The sequence below is a fragment of the Antechinus flavipes genome, chromosome 2 (genome assembly GCF_016432865.1).
Source record: "Antechinus flavipes isolate AdamAnt ecotype Samford, QLD, Australia chromosome 2, AdamAnt_v2, whole genome shotgun sequence".
Classification (NCBI taxonomy): Eukaryota; Metazoa; Chordata; class Mammalia; order Dasyuromorphia; family Dasyuridae; genus Antechinus; species Antechinus flavipes.
In genome coordinates this window covers 685,526,063-685,538,276 of record NC_067399.1, presented here as the reverse complement: position 1 = coordinate 685,538,276, position 12,214 = coordinate 685,526,063, and the positions used below count along the sequence as shown (strand labels likewise).

The 12,214-nt window shown below is 42.6% G+C and overlaps 2 protein-coding genes and 1 long non-coding RNA gene across 5 annotated transcripts in view; 2 read left to right on the top strand and 1 right to left on the bottom strand.

Annotated features, from left to right (window-relative positions):
- The window catches only part of LOC127552257 (zinc finger protein ZFP2-like), a 105,331-nt gene that overhangs the window by 49,635 nt on the left and 43,482 nt on the right, over positions 1–12,214 (top strand). The window lies entirely within an intron of this gene.
- LOC127552249 (zinc finger protein OZF-like) overlaps positions 1–12,214 on the top strand; it is a 42,309-nt gene that overhangs the window by 11,630 nt on the left and 18,465 nt on the right. The window contains exon 1 of one of the 3 annotated variants that reach the window (XM_051982841.1): positions 11,592–12,214. This exon is cut by the window's right edge and continues 299 nt beyond it. The exons of the other annotated variants lie outside the window; for them this stretch is intronic. The gene's annotated coding sequence lies outside the window, so the exon portion shown is untranslated. Of the gene's footprint in view, positions 1–11,591 lie in introns of those variants that run through there. 3 annotated transcript variants of the gene reach the window in all.
- Positions 8,573–12,214, bottom strand: part of LOC127552263 (uncharacterized) — a 4,811-nt gene continuing 1,169 nt past the window's right edge. The window contains exon 2 of the long non-coding RNA XR_007951316.1: positions 8,573–9,117. This is a non-coding gene — a long non-coding RNA (uncharacterized LOC127552263). The remainder of the gene's footprint in view (positions 9,118–12,214) is intronic.

Sequence of the window (12,214 nt, the reverse complement as noted above, 5' to 3'; positions counted from 1 at the left end):
GTAAGGTGGATATACGCACACACTTGTTGTCCAAGGGACAATTTACCATTTACTACAGCACTGGCACATTTTTGGATCCAATCCCTTGGATCATTTCCTCAATCTTTCAAGGGGCCTTTTAAACTTTCTGTCTTTCTTTTTCTGGATGCAGTTGGGGTTAAGTGACTTGCCCAGGGTCACACAGCTAGGAAGTGTTAAGTGTCTGAGACCAGATTTGAACTCAGGTCCTTCTGACTTCAGGGCTGGTGCTCTATCTACTGCACCATCTAGCTGCCCCAGGATTTTTGAACATCTAAAGGGGAAGGGTACAATACCATGCTGTGCTCTTCCATGCCACAGGATGATTAACGCTGTATTCAGGATCAGATACATATTCTCATGTGTGTGTGATTTCCTGCAATTTTTAAAAACTGGGTTTGTTAAAAGAATATGCAGGGGCATGTGATGATAAATTTTTAAAAATAAATAAGCAACGATTATTGGAAAGAAGAAAAGCATTTGAACAAAATCTCATATACCTCCGATAAAATACATAAAAACCTCAAAAGTATTAGTATTCAAATAATGTTTCAGAAAAAAAATGAAAGCAACAACTTAAAAGTGCAGACAATGAATGGGAAAGGAAAAATTGAGAGCGAACACAATTTGTCAAATACTATAGGCAGAGGCTGCCCATTCATGAGGTGTAATTTCCAGTCATGCTGCCGGGATTTGGGTCAAGTCAGTCAACCCTTCTGAGCTGAAGGCCTGAGTTGTGCCCATAGTGAGAATGAACATACTTTCTGTGTTGTCTGTGAGAATCCACAATGAAGGTCATTAGAAATTAAATCCTTGAAGGAGCAGAGTGGCGCAGTGGATAGAGCACCAGCCCTGAAGTCAGGGGACCCGAGTTCAAATTTGGCCCTAGAACGTTAACACTTCCTGGCTGTGTTCCTTGCCCTGGGCAAGTCACTTAACTCCAAATGGCTCAGTTAAAATAAAAAAAATTTTTTCTAGGCTTATGAAAAAATTTTCTAAATCAGAGAATGTAAATTAAGGCAATTCTGAGTTATTGTACATCTCTCAGAGTGGCTAAGATAAGAGGAAAAGATCAATGACAAATGTTGGATGGCATGTGGGGAAACTGGGAGACTAATACATTGTTGCAATTGTGAACTGATCCAATCTGGAGAACAATGTGGAACTAAGCCCAAAAGGCTATCACCTTGTGTATACCTTCTAATCCAGCTGTGTCTCTATTAAACCTGTATCATAAAGAAAAAGAATAAAGGAGTTAAAAGGACCCACATGTGCAAAAATATTTGTAATAGCCCTTTCTGAAGTGGCGAGAGGACCATGGGGATTAACTAAGGATCACAACTAAGTATTTCACCTGGTTTTTTGGGTAGTTTTCTTGCATTTGGTTTTCTTTTTCATTTGTTCCCTTTTTGATCTGATTTTTCTTGTCCAGCATAAAAATTGTGGAAGAATTGCACATGTTTAACATACATTGGATTACTTGCCATTTGGGGGAGGGTGTTGGAGGAAGGAAGGGAGAAAAAAATTTGGAACACAAGGTATTGCAAGGGTGAATGTTGAAAATGATCAATGCATATATGTTGAAAATAAAAAGTTTGAATAAAAAAGAAAAAAAAGGTTTTTCTCTTTTCCTGAAGAAATAGAATATAACTGAGATTCTGTTCTGCTCATGGAGGGAAGGGGATAATGTATAAGTGTGTATAGTTTCTATTTTATTGTTTCTTCTTGGTTATTTTTTCAGAGCAAGAGATCAGACTTGAAATGAAAGACACTCCTGAGAAGATAAGCCTTTCTGTGCTAGAACCTTACAAGACAAGAATGAGAAATCACCGTGACATTACTTGGAAAGAAATCTGTGGTTCACATGAGAGCACTGGCAAGAAGCCTTATGAATATAACCAATGTGGAAAGGGTTTTAGAAAAAGGATAACCCTTAGAGTACAGCAGAGAATCCACACTGGAGAGAAACCTTATGAACGTAACCAGTATGGAAAGACTTTTAGATATAAGGGAGTTCTTATTATACATCAGAGAAGCCACACTGGAAAGAAACCTTATGAATGTAACCAGTGTGGAAAAACTTTTAGACAAAAGGCACATCTTAATGAACATCAGAGAATCCACTCTGGAGAGAAACCTTATGAATGTAACCAGTGTGGAAAAACTTTTAGACAAACGGCACATCTTAATGTACATCAGAGAATTCACTCTGCAGAGAAACCTTATGAATGTAACCGGTGTGAAAAGACTTTTAGATGTAAGCGAAATCTTACTGTACATCAGAGAATCCATACTGGGGAGAAACCTTATGAATGTAACCAGTGTGGAAAGACTTTTAGAGTAAAGGGATATCTTACTAAACATCAAAGAATCCACAGTGGAGAGAAACCTTATGGATGTAACCAATGTGGAAAAGCTTTTAGAGACAAGGGAGATCTTACTGAACATCAGAGAATTCACTGTGGAGAGAAACCTTATGAATGTAATCAATGTGGAAAGACTTTTAGTCTAAAGGGAAATCTTACTAAACATCAGAGGAGCCACGCTGGGGAGAAACCTTATGAATGTAACCAATGTGGAAAGACTTTTAGACAAAAAGAATATCTTACCGTACATCAGAGAATCCACACTGGCGAGAAACCTTATGCATGTAATCACTGTGGAAAGGCTTTTAGATTAAAGGGAAATCTTACTAAACATCAGAGAAGGCATGCTGGGGAGAAACCTTATGAATGTAATCAATGTGGAAAGGCTTTTAGACAAAAAGAATATCTTACTGTACATCAGAGAATCCACACTGGAGAGAAACCTTATAAATGTAACCAATGTGGAAAATCTTTTAGAAGTAAGGAAGGTTTTATTGGACATCAGAGAATCCACACTGGGGAGAAACCTTATGAATGTAACCAATGTGGAAAGACTTTTAGATACAAGGGAGCCCTAACAGTACATCAGAGAATCCATACTGGAGAAAAGCCTTATGAATGTGACCAATGTGGAAAGACTTTTAGACAAAAGGGATTTCTTACTGTACATCAGAGAATCCACTCTGGAGAGAAACCTTATGGATGTGACCAATGTGGAAAGACTTTTAGACAAAAGGGAAGTCTTATTGGACATCAGATCAGCCATACTGGAAAGAAAAATGAGTAATGAATATGGAAAGGATTTTGTAGAAAATTCTGATTGGTTTTTGCCAGATTTGTAAGGACATGTTACATAATTCTTAAAAGGAGGAAAATTAGTTTTAGAAAGGGACCTTTTTTTTTTTTTTTGAATGTTGTTTTTTCCTTCACTTCTTCTAGGCTGTCCTTCCCTTTTTGAATATTTGCATTCCCTCACTATTCTCTTCTTTTCTTTCTTTGGGGAGGGTTGACATGGCAGATTCTAATATTTCTATTCCCTGGTTCTATTCTCTTAGCTTGGCAATTTGGTAGGTATTTTGTGTGTGTTTTCCCATTCAGAAGATATCATAAATATGTCTTTTACCTCTGCTTTCTTTAGACATTAGTTCATCTCTTCTGCTTTCATCTCAATATTTCTTCATTCCCCCTTTCCCTTTAGATTCTCTTGTGGATTCCCCTTCCTCTCTTGCCCTTTAGCTACCTCTGCTCATTGGTCTTTAAATTTTATCAGTTTTCCTTCCCCTTTCCAATGAGGATTTCTCTCCTCTTCACTGTCCATCTTCATAGAGAGCCTGAACTCTGCAGAAGTACACTTGAATCAAGGTGTTAGTTGATGAGATGCTCATTCTTTAATTCCCATATATACTTAGTACCTAGCATGGTGATGTAATGGTTTTAGTTCACACTTATTCAGAATACTGTAATGATGTAATAGGGTATTTAAACTGGGGACAAAGTCAGACTCAGAGGGAGACTGGTTGAGATTGGCCAACTGCCAGACTTCTGGATGAGACTGGGTTCCGTGAAGGAGACAATAAATTTGGGACTCTATTCTTGTCCAACCTTGTGCTGTCTATCCTGCTGAGACCAAGGCCCTTCCCAAGGACCTCCAGAAATCTAATCCCAGCGTTACATATCTTCCCTTTCTATTTTGTCTAGATTCTCATTCTCTGATCCGTAGCCCCTTTCTTCCTGTGGTCTCTCTCTTTTCCCCTTACACTTCCTAGAGGCAAAACCCCCAAGGTGACCCTTCTGAGCTCTGCCCTGTAGGTCATTCCTGCCATTGCTTCTAGGCCAGTCCCACTGATTCCTCCTTTCCATGGTGTCTTCCTTTCAGAATCCTGTGAGTCACTGCAGGGTCAGAGAGAACGCTGCTCCATTGTAGGGAACTTTGCCCCCTGCTATTTCCCCTTTCTGTTTCTCCTTTTATTTCTCTTCATCATTCTCCTAGTTATCTCAACCCTCTCTGTCAAGTCCAGGCTGGCTCTCTGGAGGCCTCAGGAACAGTCAGAGTCAGGATAAGTAAAAGTCCTTGGTCTTTAGTGGGGAGAAGTGAAAGAAGCAGGCGAACTGCGGGTTTTGCCAAAGATCTCTCCTCGATTCTGGAGCCCAGAATCTCCACCTTTCTCCTCTTCCTGCTGCCCAGTGAGTCTAGCCTCTGTCTCTCCACCCTCTAATCCTTGCCTAAGATTATTTTAACACCAAACATTCATCCAGCATCAACTGTGAGAAGATACATTTATCCAAACATATGCTAATCGAGTCATTGTCCCATAGAATAGGTAATTAGCCTTAAGTGCTAGGTTGTCTGATTCCAGTACACTTATTCAAAGTTTCAGCCCTCTACACCTGACTCCATGCTCTCCTGCTCCTCCCAGTTCTAGTTTCCCCAGGAGTGAGGGCTCCCCCACCCCAAAGAAAAGCAGCCTTTTCAGTCACTAAACCCCTAAGCCTCAGGCTGATGTCTCCTATAAAAATATCCGCCAATCTCCCAAAATCTGGTCCCCTTCCTCTCAATCTTTCCAGCTTCCTCCCTGACTCCTCAGCTGGTTTTTTCTTTGCAAGTTCATGAAGCTCATCTTCCCAATCCCGATTTTCTTGAGTGTTCTTTGACATTCTTAGTGACTCTTTGCTACAGAATTTTCTCTTTTAAGTTTTTAGGATACGACTCTCTCTCTTCTTGCTTTCCCTTCTCTAACCATGAGTGAAAGATGGAATGATTTCTGGGTGGGAAGGAGGCACTTGATTCAGGGGTGTGTGGAGAACCCAGTCAGAAAAGTCCCAAAGAAACAGAGCCAGATCCTCAGCAATGAGATGAGCCAAACCAGTTCCAATGGAGCAATAATAACTGAGCCAGCTACACCCAGCGAAAGAACTCTGGGAGATGACTGAGAACCATTACATTGAATTCCCAATCCCTATATTTTTACCTGCCTGCATTTTGGATTTCCTCCACAGGCTAATTGTACAATATTTCAGAGTCTGATTCTTTTTGTACAGCAAAATAATGGCTTGATCATGTATATTTATTGTGTGTCTAATTTATACTTTAATATATTTAACATCTACTGGTCATTCCTGCCATCTAGGGGAGGGGGTGGGAGGAATGAGGGGAAAAATTGGAACAAAAGGTTTGGCTATTGTCAATGCTGTAAAATTATTCATACATATAATTTGTAAATAAAAGACTATGAAAAGAAAAGAAATAGAGCCAGGAGAATAATGAGGAGATAGCTGGATTCCTTCCTTTGGAATCGGTTGGGATTCCATTAGCCCCTACCTCATGTTAGTAAAAGGGGGCTGTGGGAGACTTGTGAAGGAAAGATTTGCAATATCTTTTCTTGGGTATGAGTTAAGGAATCATTCAGAGATGAATCATCCATCAGAACTTCCTTTACTGAAAACTTACCCTATGGATGAAGAAGTGATCAAGGGACCCTTGAGAAAAAAAGGATTCAGCAATCCATGGGAATCTCAAAAAGTGTAAAAGAGCAATAAATTCCCCAGATATTCAGAAGTGAAAAAAAAAGAAAATGAAAGGTGAAATGTGGATTACACAAAGGCCATGAGGAGGTCAGGGTAGCAATTCCTACCTATATATATATATATATATGTGTGTGTGTGTGTGTGTGTGTGTGTGTGTATAACTGTGTAGGGTTAGTTATCGTAAGGACAAAGTCGCCATTACATTGAAGGCATCATGAGGAGGCAGGGAGAGTGTGTCCTGTAGTGGGTTTCTTCTAAAGAGGTCTTAGCAAACACCTTGATGATTGGTACATCTTTGATAGATGAAATTACAAATGAAAGGGATGCGCTCTTTTGCCCATGAGAACATCCTACACGAAGTGACCTCAGGGAAGAAATAAAGCTTTTTCCCAGTAGTATGCTGTTCTTGCCTGTTTCTCACAAACTCTTTACAGAATTTTCTTTAGAATATTTTAATTCAATCAGTTCAGCTGAAGAAGAAATATCCCAACATCCTGTTGTTCTCCAAAAATACATCAACTTTTCAGATAAAACAAACTTCCTGATTCTACAAGGAAATGCATTCAATAATAAGACATTTCTCAGCTTTATTCCAACTGATTCTATAAAATGCTTTTCTAAAAACAATATGACTCTTAATGGTCGTGTTCCAGGAGCTGACTGTGACTCAGAAATGGCATGAGCTTTGAGCAAATCCCTTCTCTGCTCAGTTTCCTCCTGCAAATTGGAGAGGGTTGGACTGTAGAATTCTAAAGCGACTTTGAACTCTACACCTCATGACTCTGGTGCTCTAGGACTTGGTGACATTCAGCGATGGGGCTGTGGACTTCACCCAGGAGGAGTGGGGCCACTCAGACCCTCCCCAGAAGGAGTTGTGCAAGGAGGTCATGCTGGAGAATGTCCAGAACCTGCTCTCTTTGGGTAAGGTCGTTTCCCGGGATAACTGAACTGCGTATCTTCATTTCCTGGGGTGCAGCTTTGGGGTGGTGTCAGGAAGAAGAAAGTGCTCTGCTGTGTCCAAGCAACCGAGTCCTCTTGTGTGTCTTCCAGCACCCAATGATTTTACAAAACCACGAGGAGAAGTGAATCAACCAGCTTTGGCAGCTAATCCATGGCTAGTTCTGCTGAGAGGGTCCTATCAGAGGGCCACAGCATGTCAAAGTGGCTGCAGTACCAGCCAGGAATCCAACTGATGGCAATAGGGCCACAATGGGCAGGAAAGCAAGCCTCTGATGGACAACTGTAAGCAGAGAGGAACTTCAGTGGAGCAGTTCTCTGGGAAGAGAGAGAACTCGGAGGATTCGCCAGGATGAAAGCAGCTTAGCCAATGAAGCTCCTGGGAAATGGGTACCTCTCTCAGGATAAGTATATATTTCCTTATGAAGCTCCATAATAGAATCACTTTGTTCTCAGAGGATTTTGGCTACCCAAAAGCAATGTCAGTATGGTATGGGAACACTTCCACCCACTGGAAAACATACAGACCATAAATAAAGTATATTTATAACTATGAACAGTAAAGGCAATCTCAAAAAAGTAAAATTACTTACGTCTCCGGTAAGTGTAAAAAAAAAAAAAAGTGGGATTCTCCATATGACCTCATATAATGTAACAACAACAACAAAAAAAAAAATGAATTGAACGTGATCAGAGTTAGAGCTGTCATGGAGGAGAGAAGCCAGAAAAGTTTCTGTGCTTTCCCTAGTTTCCCTCAGAATCAACCACAAAATAAGTCTTTAAATGAATTCTGGCATGACTGAACCCACAAAAAACCTCAGAATGAAGCAACTTTTCTGCTGAAGATAATGTGGAAGTGCTTCAGAAAAGGTCTGTCTACCTTGGGTGCAAGGGGAGCACAGGGACAGTGCTGGCAAACTAGTCTGAGGCTCTTATCTGTGCAAAGATCAGCAGCTGAAGCCTCTTACCAGTGGCTGTGAAGGCTAGTTATGAGCCCTCCAGCCCTAGTTAAAAAGCCAAATCTGATCCTCTGAATCCTGGCACGACAGGCCAGGCCAACTCAGTGCAGTGAGCAAGGTGCCATTACTTCTGGGCCCAGTGAGATAAGCCAATGAGAGACCCCTGTGGGCCTGTGACAGGACACTGTGCCCCTCCAAAAGAAGTTTGGGACAATCTCCCCCAAGCCCCACAATCAGAGCTCAACTTTATAAATTAAGCCCAAAGATTCCTGACTGTAGAAAGCTACTTGGTGACAGGGAAGGTCAGATCACAAACGCAGAAGAGGACAGTAGTGGCAAAATATACACATGTACATCCTCAAAGGGGAATATAAATAGGTCTCAGGCTCAAGCAGTTCTCTTGGAAGACATCATAGAATTTCTGAAATCAAGTAAGAGCGTTCAAAGAAAAATGGTGGGGGTGGGAGGGAATGGGAGATACATAAAACAATGATGGGAGGGGAGTCAATAGCTTGGAAAAATACAAAAATACACTGAAGCAACCAACTTCAAAAATAGATTTGGCAAAAAGGAAAAGAAATACTGGAAAAAACCAACTGCTTAAAAAACAATTGGCAATGGGAGTGGGGAAATCCACTAAATAAAACCACTCCTTTAAAAGTGGAATGGGCCAAATAGAAAATAGAAATCCATTAAGAATTAAAATTGGCCAAGTGGAAGCAAATGACTCAATGAGAGATCAAGAAACAGATTTTTTTTTTTTAATGTAAAATACCTCATTGGAAAAATAACCAACTTAGAATATAAATCCAGGAGAAAAAATTTATGCATCAGTGGTGATTTCCTGAAGTCCCTTGAGCATCCTGGATTGCTGGCTGGGATTCTCAGCTCCACTAAAACGATCTCCCATGTCTACTTCCTCTTGACAGCACAGCTCAATCCTTCACTGTTCATTGCAGGGATCAGATCTCTTTCCTCTTCCAGATGTTTTTGTTATGAGATAAATGGTCTTTCTGGGTTTATTCCCTTCTCTTACATGAGCTCATTCAAGTCTCTCCAATACACATGGAACTTCATTTTATGATATTCAGGCCAGGTCTCTCTCTTCAGTGTCAGAATTTGTTTTAATCCTGACTGTCATCCAATTCTTCTCTCTCTCTCCTAGCTTTGCTGTCAGAAATGTTGAGTGGGCTCTCTTTCTCTTTCTTTTCATGCTCAAGCCATTAATAAAATATCAAGCAGCCCAGGATGGAGCACCCAGCCAACATCTCTCCCCGTAACCTGGCAGAGTCCTGAGGGGTAAATCAGAACTTTAGCCGAAATTGCATTAAAGTATGTAGAGAGGCCTTGGAACTCCTTCCTCTGTCATTCTATAATTAGCATTGGGTTCACTAAGAGTCTTTTTGGCCATTCACTGAATTATCTGGGGTCACCCCACATTGTGTCCCAGTGAAACTAACCCATGTGATTATTACAGGGTTTTTATAACCATAATGGAGCTCCTGACCTCTCTTTTTAGGATCCATAAGCCCTCTTGGTGAAGAGCTGCCTCTTAGTTTGGGGGAGACTCCAGATTTTCTTGGGAAGGGAATCCTGGACATTACATGTTCCCCTTTTCCATAGACTATAATCCTGCCGGCTGAGAAGCAGACCCCCTGATACTTCCTACTGAAGTGGATTGTGGTCCCTTTAAGAAGCTGTATTCCCTATTGATCTGTGATTCCTTTCAGATTCCCAGCCCGTCCTGGCTGAGGTTATATCCTCCCCAGACAAGTTGTCTTTTCAGGTGCCAGAGTCTTTGATTCAATTACAAATCCTGGTCGGAAAGCATCCCTTTGAATTCCAATAGGAGATCCGGGCTCTCCCAGCCCCCACTGGATCTGAGACAACTTGGGCTGTGCCAACCCCCACTAAGACACGCGATATAAAAGTGCCAACTCATTTCCAAAATGTATAGAGAATTGACTCTAATTTATAAGAAATCAAGCCATTCTCCAATTGATAAATGGTCAAAGGATATGAACAGACAATTCTCAGACGAAGAAGTTAAAACTATTTTCAGCATATGAAAATATGCTCCAAATCATTATTAATCAGAGAAATGCAAATTAAGACAACTCTGGGATACCACTACACACCTGTCAGATTGGCTAGAGTGACAGGGAAAGATAATGCGGAATGTTGGAGGGGATGTGGGAAAACAGGGACACGGATACACATCCAGCCATTCTGGAGAGCAATTTGGATAACTATGCTCAAAATGTTGTCAAACTGTGCATCCCCTTTGATCCAGCAGTGTTTGTTTCTAGTGGGCTTATACCCCAAAGAGATACTAAAGAAGGGAAAGGGCCAAAATGTATGTAGCAGCCCTGTTTGTAGTGTCTGGAAGCTGGAAAATGAATGGATGCCCATCAATAGGAGAATGGTTGAATAAATTGTGGTATATGAACGTTATGGAATATTATTGTTCTGTAAGAAATGACCAGCAGGATGAATACAGAGAGGCCTGGAGAGACTTACATGAACTGATGCTGAGTGAAATGAGCAGAACCAGGAGATCATTATATACCTCAACAACGATACTGTATGAGGATGTATTCTGATGTAAGTAGATCTCTTTGATAAAGATCTAACTCAGCTTCAATTGATCAATGAGGGACAGAAGCAGCTACACCCAAAGAAAGAACACTGGGAAATGAATGTGGACTGTTTGCATTTTTGCTTTTCTTCCCGGGTTATTTATTCCTTCTGAATCCAGTTCTCCCTGTGCAACAAGAGAACTGTTCGGTTCTGCACACACATATTATCTAGGATATATTGTAACCTATTTAACATGTAAAGGACTGCTTGCCATCTGGGGGGAGGAGGTGGAGGGAGGGAGGGGAAAATCGGAACAGAAGTGAGTGCAAGGGATAATGCTGTAAAAAACTACCCTGGCATGGGTTCTGTCAATAAAAAGTTATTTAAAAAAAAAGCATTTTAGAATTGCTTTGGAACTCCCTGAGAAAAAGAAAGTCTTTCTTTTTATTTTACTTTATTTTTAAAAAAATTTTTTAAATAGCTTTTTATTTACAAGTTATATGCATGGGTCATTTTACAGCATTGACAATTGCCAAACCTTTTGTTCCGATTTTTCCCCTCCTTTCCCCCACCCCCTCCCCTAGATGGCAGGATGGCCAAAAAATAAAGTCTTTCAAAGTTGATCATCCAAAAAAATAAAAAAAATAAAAGAGCCAAACGAATCCTCTCCTTGCAGAGGCTCCAAACATGCCATGCTTGGGATGCCAAGGGCCTCTGCCCCCTGGCATCCTCTTTCCGGTGCCATCCTCTCTTCACCCTCACCTACCCCCCACCCAGACTTTATGCCTCTGTCAGGATTTCTAACCGGACTTCCCATCCCCAGGCTAAGCCCTTTCATCAGTCCAGGTTTTCGGGTCTGTAAATCCCTTTACAGAGAATCCCTGGGCCGCCAGAGGGGAGCCCCCAGACTCCCTTCCCTTGCACCGAATCCCAAGGGCTTGCAGGGGAGCCAGACCTCTGCATTTGGTTCCCTGAACCCCGAACCTGCCCCTAGACCTCATCATTGCACTCCCTGACACCAGACGCCCATCTCGGGTCCCCGATCTAAGCCTCTCACTGCCCCCTGCTGCCAGCTCGGACCTGGAGGGAGGGCCCTGAGCAGCGACGCGCGGCCTCCCTCAGTGACCATTTCTCCCACGGCTGCTTCTCGGAGCTGCTTCCCACCCCCCCTCCTCTGTTCTCTCCCCTTCTGGAACTCAGCGCTAATGGCCCAACTTCCGCTGCTCCTTCTCGGCTGACTCCCTCACTTCCTTTCTCCCGGCCAAACCTCTCCAAGGCGCCCCCTTCCTGTCCTCCCCCCCCAGAACTGAGTCCGGCCTCGGGAGCCTGGTTCTCCCCGACTCGCCTCCAAGGTGAAACAGGCTCGCAATGGATTCTGGGGCAGAAGAACCAACCCAAGGGCAAAGGGAAAGTTTTTCCATCTTTCGGAGGCTCTGTCTCCCGGAGGTCAAGGCCAGCCCGGATGGCCCCAGGGCAGGAAGGGGCAGCAGCACTGAGAGCCCACGGCCCGACAGGCCCGGAGCCAGACCCCAAACCCGGGGCAAGAAGCTGGGGAGAGTGTCGCCCACCCGGGATCACAGCCCAACTTTAACGACAACTTTGGGAGTCAGGAAAAAGGATGGAAAAACACCCCCCGCCGCCGCCCCCAAAGTAGCAGACCCCAAACCACGGAATGACAAGGAAGGTTAAAAGATAAACCAGGAGGTCGGCGCTGGCTACGGGTGACAGCCCAAATGGGGATGCGTCTGTGACGCAGCGAGAGCTCCGGGAGCGCGCTCCGAGGGGAAGCCGACCCGAGGGGCGGGAGAA